Genomic DNA, 8,623 nt, shown 5'->3' on the forward strand with positions numbered 1-8,623 from the left:
GGAAGGCCTGAGGAAGCAGGGTATTATTTGACCTGGGCTGATGTACAGGGGTCAGTGAGGCTTAGAATGTGGGCTTTGGCCTCGGTCTCTGGTCTGCCGGCACTCGTGCCCACTTCCTGGGCTCTTGAGAAATTCCGTTGCCTCTTTTCTAAAGCGGGGTATTCACACCTACCGGGAAAGTTGGTAGAGAATCGCGTGAGCTGGTGCTCTGAGGAAAAGCTCTGTAGGCAGGGTCTGGGCGGTAACTGGCTTCCGTCAGTGGTAGCTGCCACCTCTTTGGATGACAGCGATGTCACCGTTAGGGATCTTAGGCACGTTTTTTGCTCCATCCACTCATTTTACAGACGAGACCTTGTGGCTCTGGCAGGTGACGCCATCGGCAGGAGGCTAGTGGTTGAAGAGCCCCAGGATCCAGGCCCGCTGGCTGCCAGTCTAGTGTTTTCTCTATGGCATTCCAGCCCTTTCCTGGCCTGGGGCAGGGGGGCTTGGGGTAGGGAGGCCTGGGTAGGGAGGCCTGGGGTAGGGAGGCCTGGGGTAGGGGAGCCTGGGTAGGGGAGCCTGGGGTAGGGGGGCCTGGGATGGGGCGGTCTGGGTAGGGAGGCCTGAGGTAGGGAGGCCTGGGGCAGGGAGGCCTGGGGTAGGGGAGCCTGGGTAGGGGAGCCTGGGGTAGGGGGGCCTGGGATGGGGCGGTCTGGGTAGGGAGGCCTGAGGTAGGGAGGCCTGGGGCAGGGAGGCCTGGGGTAGGGGAGCCTGGGTAGGGGAGCCTGGGGTAGGGGGGCCTGGGATGGGGCGGTCTGGGTAGGGAGGCCTGAGGTAGGGAGGCCTGGGGCAGGGAGGCCTGGGGTAGGGGAGCCTGGGTAGGGGAGCCTGGGGTAGGGGGGCCTGGGATGGGGCGGTCTGGGTAGGGAGGCCTGAGGTAGGGAGGCCTGGGGCAGGGAGGCCTGGGGTAGGGGAGCCTGGGTAGGGGAGCCTGGGGTAGGGGGGCCTGGGATGGGGCGGTCTGGGTAGGGAGGCCTGAGGTAGGGAGGCCTGGGGTAGGGAGGCCTGGGTAGGGAGGCCGGGGTAGAGAGTCCTGGGGTAGGGAGGCCTGGAGTAGGGAGACCTGGGGTAAAGAGGCCTGTGCAGGGCCGCTCAGAACAGATACACAGGTTGTGTGCTGCACAGGAGGCCCAGCGAGGGGCGTGAGTGCGGACACACGTGGGACCATGTCAACCTAAAGATAGACGGCCTCTTCTGATTGATGTCCCGAGTAGTCTTTCTTCTCCAATGTAGTATGACATTTCTTAAAATGTGGTCTCAAGTGTTATCTGGCCTAGGAATACTGCTACTCATACAATTGCTACTACCGCTATTATAACCACTGCTACCGACAATAATAATTAATAATGCAACGACTTTCAAACGCCACTGCTAACTGTAGCTAGCATCACAGAGCACAGATAGAGACAGATAGCATCGTAAGGGCTTTACTGACTAACTCACATTTCTCCCGCACGTCTGTGGGTCCGTGGGGAAGGGGTGTAAGGGTTATGAAGAGGGGCTTAGGTGATTGAGTCTGCAGCCTAATGAGGGAGGCAAAGGACAGGAGAGAAGGGGACAAATGAGCACAAACCAGCAGTGGCAGAGGAAGCTGGTTGCATGGAAATGTCCTAGGTCGGCCCTCAGACTCTGCAGCCGGCCCGGATCCAGGCCGGCTCTGCCGCTGACCAGTAGATGGGCGTGTCGTTTGGCTTCTGTGCCTCGGCCTGTTCTTCTTAGCATGAGAGTAACAGTCCCGCCTCAAGGGGCATTGTGGGGTTCATTGAGTTAATGCACGTGAAGCACTTAGACTAGTCAGTGCCTGGCACACAGTATGTCAGCTGTCGTCATCTTCGCCGCCATCGTATTCAGGAGGATGTTTGGAAAGGCTGGAGCAGTGGGTGGCATCGGGACAGACTGGGACTGTAACTGGACCGAGGAGACAGCCACAGGCAGGGCGGCATGGGCGGTGAAATCCCGGAAGGACTTTGCTTGTTTCAAAGTGCATATTTCATGACAAATGGATCTACATTTTAAAAACGAAAAAATTAGGTGTGTTGTGTTTTTTTTAAGTCATCACTAATACTTGTTTATCGAGGTAAATGCTTCTTGGGGGGCTTTGAGCACCCTCAGAGGCGCCCTGGCTGTGATCGGAGCAAGACTCCTTACCTCTGAGCCCCAGTTTCCTCCTGTGTAACGTGGGGATCTGAGCAGTGCCTACTTCCCTGGGGGAGTCCCCTGTTCTGGGGAAATGCCGCCGACACAAGTGAGGTACACAGCGTGGACAGAGGCGCCTCTTTGTTCCTTTCCAGATGCAGTGGGTTGTGGGGCGGGGGTTCCCCATGAGCACTTTACATAACTAGGAAGTGCCCCAGATAGGCCGTGTGCTCAGTCTGAAGAAGGGGGCTCGTTAAGCTTTTGCTCAGCTTGCGAAAGTGTTTTCTTATCAGATAATAGAGATGATGGCACCGGTGGCTTCATTCTACTGACTGGCTCCCTTAAATGCCATTTCAAGAAGATTTGCAACGTTAAGCTCTTTTCTCTTTTCCTCGTCTTCTTTTTTGCATTAAATTTCCATCTGTTTTCCCAAAATGGCAGTAAAAGAAAGAAGAATAGCTGTTGGGTGACTTAAGGACTTGTTTGCATGTGTTCCCCAGACTGGCCCACCCAGTAAACCCCGGGGTGACTTGTTTGTGGTCTGCAGTGCACCCAGGAAGCTGGCCCTCCCACTGCCAGTCATTCTCCATCACCCTCAGAGCACCTTCCTCTTCCCGAAATCACCTTGCTTAGTATTTGCTTACTTACTTGTCTCTAGAATGTAAGTATCATGGGTCAGCCTTGTCCTCACTGTGTCCTCAGCACGTAGAACAGTCCCTAGCACATAGTAGGGCAGTAAAATATTTTGTTCCGTTAGTGAGATAGGCTTGAAGATTGGATGCTTTGGGGTCAACGACCGTAATATGGGGTCTCTGCTCTGCCGTTTACCAGTTATGTACTTTGGGGAAGTTCTTTAACTTCTGAGGCCTCGGTTTCCCCAGCTTTTTAAATGGAAAGTGGCTTGACCTACTTCTAAAGGTTTTTGTGGGATCAAATGAGGTCATGTATTTAAAGGACGTAGCACACAGAGTAAACTCTTCACACATGGTAGCTGCTATTGTTGGTATAATTACTTTTCACAAACCTATGGAAGCACTAGAATAACTAAATCTTGTTTAATGCATAAATAACCCAAAAGCAGTGGTGACTTTAAATATCACAACCCCTCCCTCTCATATATGCCTTCTTCAGTCCCTGCCCTCAATTCCCTCTTAACTCAGCCCTAGCAGTAGCCGGGGCCGGAAGACGAGGTAGACCAGATGTCACAGAGGACGAATGCAGTGAGGACTGTTTTGGACAAACACATGTACAGACTGTAGGTTTATCATAACGCACCACCCAAGGATTTCAAAGAACTAAAAACTGGATTTCACCCACCTGTTGGTTCAGAGACCAAGAGTGAGCGGAGCACTTTCTGAAGTTTCTGGTGATCGGGCCCTAAGCCCCTTTGTAGTTGGTTTGGCCACAGACCTACGCGTGGTGGGCTGTCCTTGCCCAGTGTTAAGCTTGGGAGTGATGTGATCTGGTTTATTTTTGCCTGGGCCAGAAGCATCTAGACAAAGCTTTTCAGTTTGTAAAGCACTTTAGATGCACAGCTGTCTAACAGACCCTCACATCAGCTCTTGGAGGGAGCCATTGCTGTCATTTACAGGTGAGCAGACCGAGGCCTTGAGAAAGGGTCAGCAGGGCACCCAAGGGTCCAGCGAGGAAGAGGCAGATCTGAGTCCAGGCGGGGAGGCCTCGTTATAGTAACACAGTGAATTTGCACGATCCAAGGTGATATACCCTCCCGCCGCCCAGGAGCGAGAAGGCACGATGCTGGAAGCCGGGTCTCTAGGTCAGCACCCCCTCGACCCAGCATGGCTGGTGCAGCTCAATCACAACGACTCTGAGCCTCCTCTCCAACAGACTTGAGTTCGCTGGTCCTGGGTGGCCAGCCTGAGGAGGGGCATCTATCTGTCCAGCATCCAAAGAGGAACAGGCCAGGGGGTGGGGAAGACACAGGAAGTGGCGGTGCCAGGTAACGGGCTGGAGACGGCACCGGATCCTGGCCCCCCCACTGACAAGTGCCCTGGGAAGCTGCCCACTGCATATGACTTCCTGCCCCATTGTTGGGCCCACCCGTCCTCGCAGGGGAACTGCCAGGCCCCGGGGCCTCATTCGTTCGGAGTGTTTTTCTAACCCGGCAGCAACAATCCCCTTTGTCTGCAGGACTGCTGGAAAATCCCTGTGCAGAGAACTGAACTTCCTTTCTTAAGGAAGGTCCCTTCGGAGGCTGATCGGTTGGCTTTCCAGACCTGAGGCTGGAGCCGAGAGCTCCGGCGGTGCCTGGCGTCAGGCCGGGCTGCCTCTGGCCTGCTCCTGCTTGCCTGACAGGCAGCTCTTAGCTTTCCTTCTCCCACTAGACCAGCCGCCTCCGACAGCCTTCCGAGCCCCGCTTGCTACTTGAATATTTGAGATTTGGGGAAGAAGGCTCTTTAGGGGTCCACGTGCACCCCGACTTCGGGGCCCAGGCCAGCCTCCCGTTCCCGCTGACATCGGGGCTGATGGGGCTGTGGGTGCAGGAGCTGGGATTTGGGCGGAGCGGGGGGGGGGTAGGCCCACTGAGGGGAGCCTTCTGCCCCCCACGCAGGCTCAGCATTTTGTGGGGGACAGTGTGGTCTCGTGAAAGACCCGAGAATCTTTTTTTAAGAGTCAGACACATCACCATGGGCGAGCTATGTGACCTCAGACACGTCTCCAAACCTCTTGGAGCCTCGGTTTCCACGTTTGTAAAATGCAGACTAGTGACGAGTCCTGCCTCGCGGGGTGGGTGCGTGAGAGGGCCATGTGTGCACAGTGGCCTCATGCTTACTCGGCACATCCAGGCCCTCCGCACCTCCCAGCAGGGGGCGCTGCGTGAGGCTGCGGCTGGGATGGGTCGGCCCGGGAGTCTGCACCGTCTTCTCTTTCTCTGGTTGGTTGGGTCAAAGCCACTCGTTGCCATCGGGAATTTCCCCCTTCACTGCATCTCTGTTAGGCCTCCAGAGCCCCATGCCCCTCCTCCTTCTAGAGCAGTGGTTCTCAACCTTCCTAGTGCCGTGACCCTTTAATGCAGTTCCTCATGTTGTGGTGACCCCCAGTTTCATTGTTACAAATTGAACATAATTAAAGCATAGTGATTAGTCACAAAAACAATATGTGATTATATATGTGTTTTCCGATGGTCTTAGGCGACCCCTGTGAAAGGGTCAATCAACCCCCCAAGGGGGTTGCGACCCACAGGTTGAGAACCACTGTTCTAGAAGTTTCTGGAGACTCTTTACCTGACAGTGTGACTAGGCCATCTCTCTGCCTTAGACTGTGGGACGTGGGGAAGGTGGGTGCTGTGTGATTTCACTCAGTGAATCCAGACAGGAGTTCCGACCCGGAAACCCTAAGCAAAAGCCTCAGCCGCTGCGCAGCAGGTGACGGGGGTAAATGAAGCCGCGAGCCCACTGGTCGGTCCTTGCACGCCTGCCTCGTTGGCAGAGGCGGGTGCTGGTGACAGTGCCCCTGGGGGGCCGTGCGTTTGAACAGGTCGGAGGCCTTCTGTCTGGCTGCCATATGGTGCGAGAGTGTGTGGTCCCTGCCAGCCGCCGCAGACGCCGGGCACAGCTGCAGGAGGCCGGTCTCCTGCGCCTGGCAGCAGCGGAGCCCCGTAGGTGAGGTGTGGCCTGCGGGCGGGGGGGAGCCGCACCCCAGCAGAGAGGAGAGAGGCCTGCATTCCAGGTGTGTGGGCAGCAGCGATACCCGGCCTGCCGGACCAGCTGCTCACCTGCCCAGCCACTGAGCTGGGAGCTTTGGCCTGAGAATTGGGTCAGGGGCCCCGGACCTCACAGCACCCAGGGCCCTCCCTGCCGTGTGAGAAAGGTGGAGGGGCAGTGGCCTGCGTGCCATCTCCCCTGGAATCTCTACTATCTCGCCCACATGAGATGCCACCCTGGAGTCAGGCCCAGTTACCAAATCATGGCTGTGTCCCCTCTACCGGGGCCCAAGGGCACAGGGACATGTGCAGAACCACATCTGCCCTTTCCCTCCTGAGAGGCTCGGTCCCAGCTCCCTGCTGCCCTCCCAGAGACTGCCTCACCCCAGTCAGCCCAGCTGCCCCAGGAGGCCGTGCCCCGCAGAAAATTCTCCCAAGAAATGGTCATCTTTTTGTCTGGGCAGTGTGTGTGTGTTTTCCTAAAGAGAACCACTTGCCAGCACCCAGGCCAACTTAAGCCTCGAAGAGTGGAAGACAGAGCGGCTTCCCACTTCACGAACTCAGGGGCCTGACCCAGAGCTCTGGAGTAAGAGCAGACCCCCCGGAAACAGGGGCAGCCGAGGGCGCTGCCCCAGGAAGGTGACCTGGGCCGCACCTTTACACACCCGGAGACTGGGTCTCACATGGGCTGCTGTGCTGAGGGAGGGGAAACAGCAGTGAGCAAACAGTCTCTGCCTTCAGAGAAATTGCAGCCCGGGGAGGCAGCAGACAAAAACCAAACAAAATAATAACAAGAGGGGCTGAGGGCTGTGAGAATGCCCTTAGCTGGAGGGGAAGTGGAGACCTCCTCCAGGGTAGGCGGGCAGGGCCGGCCTCCTACTGCCTGGCACTCCAGGTGCCCTCACACCAGGGTGACCAGATGGTCCGTTTGCCAGAGCCGGCTCTCTTTTCACCTGCTGTCCTGGTGGTGTTGGTAGTAGCACTCCTCGTCCCTCTCAAAGGGGCCCATTAGGGTGACAGATTATATAATCACTGTGCCTGATGCTCCTCCCCCTAAGAGGAAGGCGATGGGGCAGGTGCAGGCGTGGAAGGCAGGCCGATGGGCCCGCGTAAGTGGCAGTGGAGTGTATTGTTGAGGGGCGGGCGCTCTGCCTGGGACCACATCCCAGCTCGGCCACTTACCAGCTCGGCATGACCTCGGGCAGCTTATTACACCTCTCCGGCCTCAGTTTCCCCATCTATCAGATGGGGACAGTAACAGTACCTGCTTCATACCGTAGATAGAAGTAAATGAGCCCAGAGGTTCAAGAGGCTGAAAATGGTGCCAGGTGCTCAGTAAACAGCAGTTGTTAGTGTTTGTCTGTTATTCCTGGAGGCCCACGGGCCAGCCCAGGATGTCCCAATGGTCACACACACGACCTCCCATTCCAGTGCTCACTTTTAGGCTCCACGGGGGCCTGAAGGGCAACCCCAGGAACAGGCGGGGGAGTCGCAGGCAGCTGGTCCCGGCTTGGCTGTGTTCTAAATTTATATCCGTGTGCATATGTGGACGAGTGGAGGTTTATCTACTGCCTCTAATCTGTACCAGATGAGCTTTAATAAGAAAAGTGTATTTTCCCCACAGAAAGCCCTGAGCTCGGCTCTGAGAGGTCACCTGTCCCCAAACTGGGGGGGGGGGCGCCAACAGATAGATGAGAATTAAAATGGAAACAGTTACCTCGTCATTTTAGCGCTGTTTGAACACGGTTTCAGTGTATTAAGTTGCCCGTTTTGTATTAAGGTGCCATTTTCTTGCAATTGAAGTATGCCGTATTCTATCACAAAGAATTCCTTATTTAGTATTGAGAATGCTTGAACAATAATCACATTTACAGAGTGTGCTGAGCTCTTTTAAGGCTCTGAGGCAGCGGCGGCTGGAGGAGATAGGCCTGGGGGTCAGAAGAAAGATGCCTGCCCAGCTCTGACGCCAGCTGAGCCAAACCACTCTGGTTTACCAAGCAATTCTAGAAGAATAATTAGTCCAATATGTGAATTGGACTAGAATCGCTTCCTTTGTTCTGGGCGTGCAGTCTGACTTCAGTGGGACAACGTTGGTTTTGTTCTCCGTGGAGGTTCCGGCTTGGTGTTAGGCCGCGGTGGCTCTCTGCACCTTGACCTTCTCAGAGAAGTCTCTGCCTGTGCCATCATTTGGGGACCGTGTGGCATCTTCGCAGGTTCCGCCACACAGCCCAGCCCAGAGAGCACGCAGGAGGGGCGTGGGAGCAGCAAGATCCGTGAGAAGGTGACTGCAGTGGGCAGTCACCCCCAGGGCTTGCAGTGGCTCCCACTGAAGGTGGGGCCAAGTCATCGGAAGAATTAGGAGACATCCTGGCCGCCCCCTCCCTGATCTTCATCTGCAGCTGCCTGGCTGGTCCCTGTGCGATTCTAAGTGTGCTCATAGCTCGGGCTGGGCTCAGATGGTGATGGGGAAACCTTGTCAGGGAGCCAGCCTCAGGCATCCTGGACCTCCCCAAACCCTCCTGGCCTGGGAGCCAGGCCCGCCCGCACCCCAGAGCCTTCTGTGCTCCCAGCCAAAGGTGGGAGTTAAGAAACCACAGCCCAGTTTTCTCAGGGCTGAGCTCCGCCAGGTCTCGAGGCCCTGCCCAGCTAGTGGGCACATCCGGGGCCTGCCCCAGTATCATACGCACATCCTCGTGGGCGGGCACAGAGGGCACACGGCTGCTGGCCCAGACTCGGCCTGCCGGTGGGGGATAGAGGCACAGGGCCTATGCCTGGGGCTCGCGT

At 56.4% G+C, this 8,623-nt stretch overlaps 1 protein-coding gene and 1 long non-coding RNA gene across 2 annotated transcripts in view; one reads left to right on the forward strand and one right to left on the reverse strand.

Moving 5' to 3' along the window:
• The window catches only part of LOC102773593 (ankyrin repeat and BTB/POZ domain-containing protein 2), a 156,347-nt gene that overhangs the window by 127,548 nt on the left and 20,176 nt on the right, over nt 1-8,623 (forward strand). The window lies entirely within an intron of this gene.
• The window catches only part of LOC107181884, a 23,446-nt gene continuing 17,597 nt past the window's right edge, over nt 2,775-8,623 (reverse strand). Inside the window, exon 3 of the long non-coding RNA XR_001512594.1 lies at nt 2,775-2,785. This is a non-coding gene — a long non-coding RNA (uncharacterized LOC107181884). The remainder of the gene's footprint in view (nt 2,786-8,623) is intronic.

The sequence above is a fragment of the Myotis davidii genome, unplaced genomic scaffold (genome assembly GCF_000327345.1).
Source record: "Myotis davidii unplaced genomic scaffold, ASM32734v1 scaffold94, whole genome shotgun sequence".
In the NCBI taxonomy this organism is placed as follows: Eukaryota; Metazoa; Chordata; class Mammalia; order Chiroptera; family Vespertilionidae; genus Myotis; species Myotis davidii.